The following is an 11,663-nucleotide window of genomic DNA, read 5'->3' on the forward strand; positions in this document are numbered from 1 at the left end:
ATGTGCTACACGAAGTGAATCAAGCAGGTCGGCAGCGCTGGCTAGAGACAGAAGTGAGCCCCTCTGGGAGAATGGCTTGGAGCACACACACCCCTCGGGCCCTGGGACATGTGGGGAAACACGGCTGGAACTGTTTCCTAACCAGTTTACATCCAGATGACCTCCCCTGTTTCCGCCCCCCGTCCCCAATGACGTATGGCTCCCTGTCACTGCATTCCCACTGAGCCCCAAGCTACTGGAGGGTAGACTTCGGCCCCTTGACCATGGCCTGGGCACAGGAACCACTCATCATTCTACGAGTCTGGAAACTGTCCTGAGGCCTCGGGGAGTGGGGGGGGGGGGGGGCTCATCTGGGAAAGAATCTCAAAAGCCCTGCCCCAACCTTCCACCCGCCTCCTGCCCCTCCTTCCAACAGTCCCAGCATATGGCTGCCCCCTCCCATGCAGAGCCCCCCAAAGCCACCGTCCACACGTGTGCATGCACGCACGCATGCACGCAGACACACGCACGCACACGCCAACCCCACCTCTCAGCCCCACTGCTGCCCTGGAATTCTGGCCGAGCGAAGGTTCTCTCCTCCTTCACAAGAAACAAGGTTGTGGGAGGTTGGAACGGAAATGTAGCCTGCTGAGTCCACTTGGTGAGAGATAGGGGACTGTCCCCCATCTCCCAGCCCGCAGGACAGGGGACCACCACCGCAAAGATAGAACACCTCAGCTTATTCTGCGGCAAGGCTGCGGGGCGGCTTCGGCAGAGGGCGAAGTCAGGACCTCGAGGGCAGGTCCCACCTGGCGTCCTGGAGGGCAGCAACCACAGCCTCGTACCTGCCCTCCTGCCCTCTCCACACTGACACCCCGCACTTCGTGATCCTGGTCCCTCCCTGCCCATCACCGAGCCCTGCCTGTCCTGCCTTCAGAGTCCCGCCCGAGCGCCGCCTTTTCTGCGGACTTTCTCACCGCCACCTGGTCCCAGCTCCCATGGGAGCCTCCCGGCTGGGCTCCCTTCACCTCCTTGCCCTGTGAAGGTCCACTCTCCACACAGCAGCTGGGACGGCCTTTTGAAAACATAAGTCGGGCCACCCCACACCCTTGCCAAAGACCCCCAGCCCACCCCCCCACCCTGGCGCTCCACTGCACACGGGCCAGCATGGCCGGGCCCCTGCCCCTGACTTCCGCTGGTAACTTCTTCCTGCCCACCTCACTTTGTCTCTTCCAGGCTTCTTCCCGTTTCTCCAACATGCCAAACCCTTTGCTGCTTCAGGGCCTTTGCACATGCTGTCTCCCCGTCTGGACTGCTCCTCCCACCCACCCCCCTGACACACCGCTTCCCTGATCAGCTGAACTGTCTCCTCTGAAGTGTGTTCACCTCGTGGGAAGCAGGCCTCCCCGGCGCCAGCCTATGAGGGGCGTTTCGTATCATTTACATGTATTTGTCGCTATTTACGCACTCACATCTGTCACCCTCACCGGACAGCGGGCCCTGGGAGGACGGGCACCACAGCCACCTGTTGCGGCCCCTGCCACAGCTCCAGCACTTGTGGACGCTCGTAAGAAGCTGTAAAATGAAGAGAGGGCTTCACAGATGGGCCCGAGGACACTGGAGGGGTGAAACAACAGGGAAAGTCAGAACGGAGACGGCTCCACCTGTGCCCCTGATCTCAGTCCCCCAACTGCCCACTCCACCGAGGGGGAAATGAGGGACCTCTGTGGGCCCAAGGGGCTGAAGAGGAGTGACCCAGCCCAGTGTTGGCTGGCCACATGAGAGCTTTGGGGACCCCCAAGGGTGACTGAGTGTCACAGACCTCCGGGCACCTCTGGAAGAGCCATTGCAAAGGTGCAGGGTAGAGACCATGACTGCAAACCTGCCTGGGACCCACAGGGGACCCCCCCCCCATAGGGCCTGGGCTTCCCAAAGTGCCCAGGACAGAAGAGAAGTCCTGATTAGCTAAAGTCCCTCCCCGGAGCCCATCCCTGGCTGGCGGTGGCCTCGTAGGAACACCTCAAAGAGGCCTCGATGCTCAAAGTACCCCTTTCACCTGGGAGAAACTTAGAGCCTGCTTGGGATTCACTCCCTCTCTCTCTTCCCCTCCCCCGTTTGTGCGTGCACACAAGAGAGCTCCCTCTCTCTCTCTCTCTCTCTCTCAAAAATCAATAAATAGGGGCGCCTGGGTGGCTCAGTCAGCTAAGCGTCCGACTTCAGCTCAGGTCACGATCTCACGGTCTGTGAGTCTGTGAGTTCGAGCCCTGCATCGGGCTCTGGGCTGATGGCTCAGAGCCTGGAGCCTGCTTCCGATTCTGTGTCTCCCTCTCTCTCTGCCCCTCCCCCGTTCATGCTCTGTCTCTCTCTGTCTCAAAAATAAATAAACATTAAAAAAAATTTAAAAAAATCAATAAATAAACATTTTTTTTAAAAAAAGAAAAGCCAGCTTAAACCAGCATACAGACATATACAGCATAGTGTGTACGTGTGTGATTATTGAGATTGTGGTGATTTTTTTTTTTATGTTTCCTTTTCCTTTTACATGTTTTCCTAATGGTCCCAGTGAACATGCTTTATGACAATGATAGCAAAACCATCAGGAAATGACACTCTTTTTTAAACAAGAAAATGTAATGATTCCTTTCAAGAAGCACCTTGCATCGATTTATTCTGCCGAAGGGCCTGACGCATAAGGTTTTGGGACATTGCCTGAGGCGAGGCCCTGAGGAGGGACTGTGGGAGGAGGGGAGGTGGCGAAGGGGGTGTGAGAGGCAAGGGTGTCATGGGCACCTCCCCTGGGCAGGTTGGCCTTCCAAGGGCCCAGCTAGGGCTGAGGGAAGCCTGGGGGAGGGGGAGGGGGTGGGGGGTGCTAAAGGCCAAAGCCACCCACTCTGGAGCCTTTTCTCTTCCTACAACTACTTTCTTTCTTTCTTTCTTTCTTTCTTTCTTTCTTTTAAATTTTCATTTATTTATTTTGACAGAGAGAGAGAGTACGCAAGCAGGGGAGGGGCAGAGAGAGAGGGAGACAGAATCCCAAGCAGGCTCTACACCGTCAGCACGGAGCCCAATGCGGGGCTTGAACCCACAAACCATGAGATCATGACCTGAGCCAAAACCAAGAGTCAGAGGCTTAACAACTGAGCCACCCAGGTGGCCTCCTACGTTTACTTCCCTTTCCTTTTAACCCTCTTCCCTAGCCAACAAGACCTGGCTCAGGGACCGCTTCCTCCAGGAAGACTTCCCTGATAACCCCAGGGCTCTGGGCAAGGTTAGGTGCTTTCCTATGGGCTCCTACAGGAGCTTCTTGGATCCCAGACCCAAGACGTGTGAAGACGTGATGGAAGATGTTTCATGCGTCCATTCCTGACCACGACCAGCACCCAGAAAGTCCTCGGTAAACAGCCGCCATGCAGGCCCCAGGTCCCCTCCTTATTCCCAGCTCACCCAGATTCCCCTGTGTGAGTGTCCACTGATCTTCCAGCTATCTGCTCTGGCCTAGGCACAGCCCCCTCCTTTGGTTCTGCGTACCAGTTGCTAAGGGCCTTCACGTAAGACCTGAGGCAGAGCAGTTTTACGAAAGCATTTAGAGACGGATGCCAAGCGTTTCTGGCAGGTCCTGGTGCCGGTCAAACCCCTCCTCAGCCCCTGGGTCTCAGAGCCCCACTTGGCAAGTGTCCAGGCTCCAAGCCTTTCCGGATCCCCTCAAGCCTGGGGTCTTGAGGCAACTGACGGGCAGGCAGGAACTCTGGTGCCTACGTCTCATTGAGTAATTGTAGAATAAAGTGACACGCGAAAGTCCCCCTCCGGTGCCGGGCAGAGACAACGTGCTCAGGGACTGCAGAATCTCATCTCCCTCCGGACCCATAAGGGGAAGGTAGTGGCGATTCTAGACGGGGTGCAGGTGAGGCTCTGAGTCCTAAAGACTGTACCCAACCAGCTGGCCTGGGCCAGGCTATACTTTGAGACGGCCCCACTTTAGGCAGACGTGGCATCCGCAGTGGGAACATCGGCCTTCTCTAGAGAGGATCCTTGGGCAACCCTCTCCCTCAGGGGCCACCCTTGGCACCATTTCCAGGGTTTCTTGGGCTGGTTGTGACATCTGCTTCTGGATTCTGGTCCAGGTGAGATCTGACATCTGAAGGCGCAGGTCGTATCCACCCACTCACTCATGGAGAGAACTCCATAGGTGCAAAAGGCCGAGATAATGTGGGCCCTTGCGCACCCGGCCCCTGGAAAGGGGGTGAGGTCAGCGGGCAGGATACACTGATGTCTGTTGCCAAGGAGGCCATAAACGAGGCTGCCCACAGGGATTAGTTGGGTTTTTTTTTTTTAATTAAAAAAAAAATGTGGGGCGCCTGGGTGGCGCGGTCGGTTAAGCGTCTGACTTCAGCCAGGTCACGATCTCGCGGTCCGGGAGTTCGAGCCCCGCGTCAGGCTCTGGGCTGATGGTTCGGAGCCTGGAGCCTGTTTCCGATTCTGTGTCTCCCTCTCTCTCTGCCCCTCCCCCGTTCATGCTCTGTCTCTCTCTGTCCCAAAAATAAATAAAAAACGTTGAAAAAAATTAAAAAAAAAATGTAATTGTAAAATATATGTGACATAAAATTTACCACCTTAACCATTTGTAAATGTACCGCTCAGTGGCGTTAAGTGCATTCGCATTGCTGTGCAACCATTCCCACCATCAATCCCCAGAGCTTTTCATCTTCCCACTGAAACTCTACCCATTAAACGCTAACTCCCCACTCCTCAGCCCCCAGCCCCCAGCCCCCAGCCCCCACCCTTCTCTCTGCCTCCATGACTTCGACTCTAGGAATCTGACTATTCTAGGTACCTCCTAGGCGTTGAGTTCTCCGGTATTTGTCTTTCTGAGACTGGCTCGTTTCACAGCTTATAACGTCCTCCAGGCTCACCCACGTTGTGGCGCGTGTCATTAGGAGGGCTCTGAAAAGTCAGAGTACAGTCCTCAGCCCTCCAGGGCCCTTCATTCTAAATGTTGAGGACAGACACGCTCACTGTGAATTTCAGCATCCAGCTGACTGCGACTGTCTTGACCACAGTCGTGGGTCCTTTTCTGCCCGCATCAACACTAGGAAGGTCCTGGAGGTGTGGTGGCCTCTCAGGAGGGGCTCCCAGAAGAAGGAGAGAAGGGGACACTACAGTGGCCTCCTGGGACATCGGCCCAGCCAAAGAAGCGTCTCTATCAGTGGTCGGCTAACTTTTCCTGTAAAGGGTCAGGCTCAGTATTTTAGGCTTTGCAGGCCATATGGGTCTCTGTCATAACTAATATATAAATGAACGAGGTAGCTGTCTTCCAATAAAACTTTATTTACAGGCATTAAATTTGGATCTCCCATTTTCATGTCATGCATTATTCTTCTTTTGATTTCTTTTCAGCCATTTAAAAATGTAAACACCAGGGGTTCCTGGGTGGCTCACTCGGCTAAGCGTCCAACTTTCAGCTCAGGTCATGATCTCGCTGTCCGGGAGTTCGAGCCCCGCGTCGGGCTCTGTGCTGACAGCTTTGGATTCTGTGTCTCCTTCTCTCTGCACCTCCCCTGCTCATGCTTTGTTTCTCCCTCAAAAATAAATAAACATACAAAAAACTTTTTAAAAAATAAATTACATTAAATTAAAATGTAAAAACCATTCAGAGCTTGTGGATTTGGCTGGCTGGCTGCAATCTACCAACCCCCGTTCTGGAATTAAGGTGGCATTGTGAGGGCACGCGGCCCTGTTCCACCCACAGGGCAGGACCTTCCTCCAGCTCTCCTCAAGGGTCAGGCAGCCCCGGGGAACCTGGTTCCCTGACACACGGCTTCAATAGTGAGCTGTGCGGGCGTTGGCCCTCGGGATCTGTTAGCATTGCGTCCCAATCCATGCCTGGCTCCACGCCCCCGTTGATGGCCGCAGCAATCGGAGGGCATCTGCTGAAGTTCGAGAAGCCTTGCGACCAAAGATAGGGAATAAGATACTACAAACTACTGGGGAAATGGTGTGGGAGTGCTTGCTTCCTATTTCCTAAAACAACCTCAGAACCAATCTCAGCTTCGGCCTGGAAGGAGGGTCACGGTCATCGGCCTGGGCTCTCGAAGCCCTAAGACAGGCAGGGGAAGAGGGGAAGTTTGCCCCCTTCCCCAGAATGAGCCAACTAGACAAGGCCGGCAGGGTGCAGACCCCATAGGCCAGAGCCCCGTGTCCTGGGACCTGAGATTTCATTTCGGATCTTCCCCATCAGACTATGCGACCCTGGGCAAGTCACTTAGGCCCCCTACACTCCGGCTTCTCCACCTGTGTAATAGAAATAATGACACTGCCTAGAGCTATGGCGGATTAGTTGGGAGAAAATATATCAAGGGTTTAGAAGAGTTCTAGGCACATTATGAGCACTCAGTGGTAGCTATTATTATTATTATCTCATTATTCCACACAATAAGCCTATGTGGTAGACACTATTATTAGCCTCCTTGTATGATGAGGAGAACTGAGACACAGAGAGGTTAAGTAACTAGCCCTAGGGCACACAGCTAGGACTGGGTGGGGCTGGAGTGTGGAAAGCCTCACCACAGTCTATGAAGCTTTTAGCCCCTGGCCTATGTGCCCTCTTGGGAAACCACAGGAGCTGAGAGCCCTGGGTCCAGGGAGGACCCTGCAGGAAGGTGCCTGGAGGTGACGCAGCCAAGACCTGCCTCCTCTGGAATGTTTCTCTTTGTGCTCCCATAGCCTCACCGCTTGCCTTTGGGAACCATGTGCACATTCCTGTACATCACAGGCCAGGTGAGGATCACATCTGCTTAGGAGAGACCCTGCACCCTGTGCACACACACACAGAAGCCCTGGGAAAGGGTCTGGGCTGCTAAGCGGAGCTCCATTAGCTTGGGGGCCTCAGGCAAGTCTGTACCCTCTTTGCACCTCAGTTGTCCCTCTGCAGAAGGAGAGGTTGGATGGGCTTCTCTGCAGTTCTATGATCTAATCAGCTTCTGAGACATCTTCTGCTTTTAGCAACCTGCCCCACCCCCCATCTCCCAAAACACTAAATCTTGGGGCCTGCCTTCCCATGACTCACGGAAGACAGAACAAGAGCTTTTTTTTTTTCCCCCTCTCATGGGGAGACCACCAGCCTTTCCCACACCAAACCAGCACATGTTTTGACTGGCCCAGCCAGCCATCCCCCCCTGCCCACCCTAGATGGGCACTAGGTAAGAGCCCATCTCAGCCTGGTACTCAAAAGAGGCAAAATACTGTGTGAAGCCAACATTCTGTCCTGTCTTTAGGACAGGCTTTAGTCATGGTGTCCCCAGCCACCAAAGGCCATAGAATAATCCCGCAGGTGGATGTCAGGGGCATGCCTGCTCTCTGCTTGGGAGCTGAAGTTCACGTGAAGTTCATGTGAAGTTGATTCAGGATAACCTGCCCCTCTGAATGCCATCCCAGAAAGAACCCTGGGACCTTGCCTCTCCCAAGGGAACGGCTGCTGGCCAGGGCAGGCGCCTGTGGGTGCTGTAGGTAACTGTCCTCAAGAAGACAGCATTACTGCTGGCATATAAGAGGCACTTATGAATAACCAAGGAATTACAGGAAATGAATGAATGAATGAACCATCTCGTCTAATCCAATTTCAAATGAGGAAAATGCAGGCTAGAGAGGGCAGACAGCTTGCCTGAGATCGCATGACTGAGTGGCAGTGCCCAGATAGGGCAGTCAGCCAGCAGGGATTTACTGAGCACCTGTTATGTGCTGGGTGGTGGTCCTGGCATTGCGGATTCAGCAGTACACGAGCGGACGGGGCCCCTGCCCTGGTGAGGCTTACAGTCTGCCTCCACAGTCCAGTCCTCTGACCCCTCATCCAGGCACCTTTCTCATGCTGAAATAGCCAAAGGGACACTCTGCTCTAGGGCCTTGCTCAGACCCCCGCGGGGAGATGGTGAACCCCAGCGGGTGATGGGCTGGCCCATGGAGCTGACTGTGCACTTTCCGCGCCTTCTCAACACGCTTGGAGCATTAATTATTTTTTTTTTAATTTTTTTTAACGTTTTATTTATTTTTTGAGACAGGGAGAGACAGAGCATGAACAGGGGAGGGTCAGAGAGAGAGAGAGAGAGACACAGAATCCGAAACAGGCTCTAGGCTCTGAGCTGTCAGCACAGAGCCCGACGCGGGGCTCGAACTCACGGACCGCGAGATCATGACCTGAGCCGAAGTCGGCCGCTTAACCGACTGAGCCACGCAAGCGCCCTGAGAGCATTAATTATTAATGCTGAAATAATTGACACTCATTCACGTGCCAGTCACCCACGGGGGAGCGGGGCCCACATTAACCAATTCATCTCTCAGTGATTGATTAATTAAAGCTGAGCTTTTATAAGACACCCTCGGGTGGCAAACCACACTTTCCCGGGAGTGGAAGTCCCAGGGCAGGGAGGGATGGGCCTTCTTCGGGGTGCCACGAGCCCCAGGGAGGAACCAGGAAACCAACATGGACACTTTACTGGAGCCTGGGCACTTGGTTGCCACCCGGGCAGGTGGGCATTGCCTTTGCCCACGGCAACAGCAGAAGCTCGTGTGGCCTAAACACTCAGGGCAAATTGCAGGCTTTTGAAATTCTATCACATGAGTCACCTGTGCGCTCAGGGGCACGGGGCGCTCTTAAAAGGGAGAAAAATAACCAAGGCGTGGTCAGGAGTGCCAGTCCGGCCAGAAGAAGCGCTAGCTTTTGGTCTTAGCCGCTTGAGCCTCTCCCCGGGTCCTGCTGGTCCCCTTAGCCTCAGTTGCTCCATCAGGGAAATGGATGAGCAGGGTCAGCCCTCTGGCCCTGAGTGTGTGTTCCTTCATTTAACAATTGTGTGTTGAGCATTAATCCTTCCCAGCCTCAGGACGGTGGCGTGGTGAACAAGGTAGACCCCAGCTCCCCTAGAGCCCAGGCTTGCTGCCTCAAATCAGTGACGATACAGGTAAGGCTGTGAGAGGAGCTTCCTAAGCCTTGGGAGTCAGCACTCCTACTCCAGAGCCCCAAAGGGTAAAGCACAGTTACCCAAGTAGAGAGGAGGAGAAAGGGGGCAAGAAAGGGCATTTGGAGGCACAGAGGTGAAGGTGGGGAGCTGCAGACAGGAAGGAAACCTGGGTGGGGAACGCAAGGTGGGGACTGCGGGCTCCAGGGTGGGAGGGGAGGTGGTAAGCGGCAGGCTCGGGGCCCTGGGGAGCCCACTAGCCACCAGACTTCTTCCTAGGGCCGTGGGGTCCTGGAAGAATTCTATACAGGAGAGTGACAGGGTCCACCACCAAGTTTTCCTTAAAACGTTACCCAGGAAGGGTAGGAGAACGCCACGGGTACGTTTCAAAAAAAAGATCTGTGGTCCCCAACTGCAGTGCTGGCCTGTGGCTGCCACCACCAAATAGGTGAAGGACACAGCCTTAGGCCCTCTGGGCCAGCCCCTTCCTGGTTCCCACTGCTGGCCATCCCCCAAAGAAAGGTACGCCTTACCTGTGATGGATCTGATGTGTCACAGCCCCCAGGGATCAATGCACCTGAAGGACAGGGAGCAGCTCCAGGGCCAGGATCTGCCAAGGCCACTCGAGCTATTAGCGCTAAGAAGAGTCGCTGAACCTGCTCTCAGGAAGGGAAGGGAGGTGGCCTGGAAGGAGCCACAGGGGGTCCTCAGGGCCTGGCCCATAGCAGGGAAGTTAGGAAGCTGTCCCAGAGCCAGTGTGGGGTGCTTACCTGCCCAGGGAGCTGGGAAGTGGCCCCGTGACCTCATCTGCGGAGGGGGTGACCAGCAATGACTTACCTCCCTCACTGTGTTCCTGTGGGAAGCCAGAAGATGCCCCAAAGCCCCAACACAGAACCAGACTGCCTTCAGAATGTCCCCTGAGGCTGAGGGTGGGACTCCTAGTGGGTAAATGAGGGCTCCCAAGTAGCCTAAAAACCAGGGCTCTTTCCTTGAGGTTCAGAGCTCCCTGGGCTGTGGGGATGTCTATCAGATTCACACACACACACACACACACACACACACACACACACGCATGCACATACACATCCATCCACAGGGGCCGAGGTACTGTGCACCTGGAAGATTGTCCAAACCGCCTTCTCCGCCACTGCGGGACCCAGAGGCAAGGCCGCCGGCTTCTGGCCACACCCCCCCAACTCTGCTTTGTTCATAATCTGTTTTCCAAGAATTGGGCCCAGCAGCCATCTCACCCACCTAGCCACGGAGGGAGTGGGGATGGACCATGGATGGCAGTCCCCATGGGCAGAGAGAACATCTAAACGCACAGATGCCATTAATATGCCAGGCTTTGGCAGGACTTTCAGGCAGGAGCGGGAGCAGAGAAAACCCTGAGCCCCAGCCTCTCCTGTCTTCCAGGTAGGCCCCAGAACAGCTCTGTCTTCCCTTACCCCTCCTCCTAGACAGCCCAGTGGCTATAGATTACTTTGGAAACAGCTCCTGGGGGGCAAATCCCAGCTCTGCCACTTATGAGCTGAGCCATCAGCGAATGGCTTTCCCAGCCTTAATTTTCTCATCTGGAAAATGGGGATAATAATACCTGTTCCCACTCTGACCCCGGATTGTCACGAGGTCTTTGTCAAACTGAGATGATCTTACCTGCTGATTCCCCAGCACATCAGAACAGGCACCCAGAAAATGACTGGCCAGATTGTACCACTCTACTTTTAAAGTGATCCGGCTTCAGGGCTGCGGGGACACCATGGTGACCCCCCACCCCCACCCCAGGCATTGAGTGGCCAGGGCAGGGCAGAAGGGGCTGTGACACCACACCATGGGCAACCACAAGGGCCACAGAAATCATGCCTGTGCCCCCTGGCCCGACCCGCCCAGCACCTGCCCAACATGGGGGTGATCTAGTCTCCAGCTGCAAGGTGGGGGGGGGTGCCAGCAACAGGCCACATTTACAAACAGAGCTACCCCAATCACAAAGCGTATAACCGGCCGGGTGCATTGCCTCATGACGAGGAAAACATGAAAATGGCACGAAATACACACAACCAACCATGCTCCCACACTCCACAGTCGCAGTCTCAAACCCCACATGGTCTCACGCTCAACCACGCACACACACGCTCACCCACACAGCCTCAGAGACAGCCAACCACACGCCCCAAGCTCACGCCCATGCCTCACCTACAACAGGCTCAGCTCCTTGTGTGAGGCCCACGGGTAACATCATTTGCTCAAACAGCCCGTTGAAAGCTGAATAGGGGCCGGGTTCCTCCTGGAGCCTCTGCCCGCAAGGAGGGGCCTTGGCTTTCTGCTTCTTTACCCACACAGGCATGCTTTCTTTCCCCGTAGCAGTCTTCATGGCTTGCTGGCAGCCTATGCCCACCACCCCTGACCTTGAAGGAGGTCAAGGCTGCTGTATAGGGATTATCTGCCAGGCCGCTTGTGGGGTCCCCAGCAAGAATCCCCAGGGTCTGCAGGCGGCATGCTAGTCATGTGCTGGGCAAGCCTGGGTTCCAGGTGGGGCAGGGGCCCAGTCACAGAGCAAAAGCTGCCGAGTCCCCTTCCCAGACCCTTGTCTGCACTGAGTGGGGACCCTTGGCCTTTGCACCGGGTGGCAGTGGTGCCACACCCAGTAGCTGGAACAGGCACAAAAGCTCTGACACGTAATGGGCCCTCCTCAGTGCTGCCTCCACACTGGACTGGGCCGCAAGGGACGCACCGTGTGCC

Source organism: Felis catus, chromosome C1 (genome assembly GCF_018350175.1).
Source record: "Felis catus isolate Fca126 chromosome C1, F.catus_Fca126_mat1.0, whole genome shotgun sequence".
NCBI lineage: Eukaryota > Metazoa > Chordata > Mammalia > Carnivora > Felidae > Felis > Felis catus.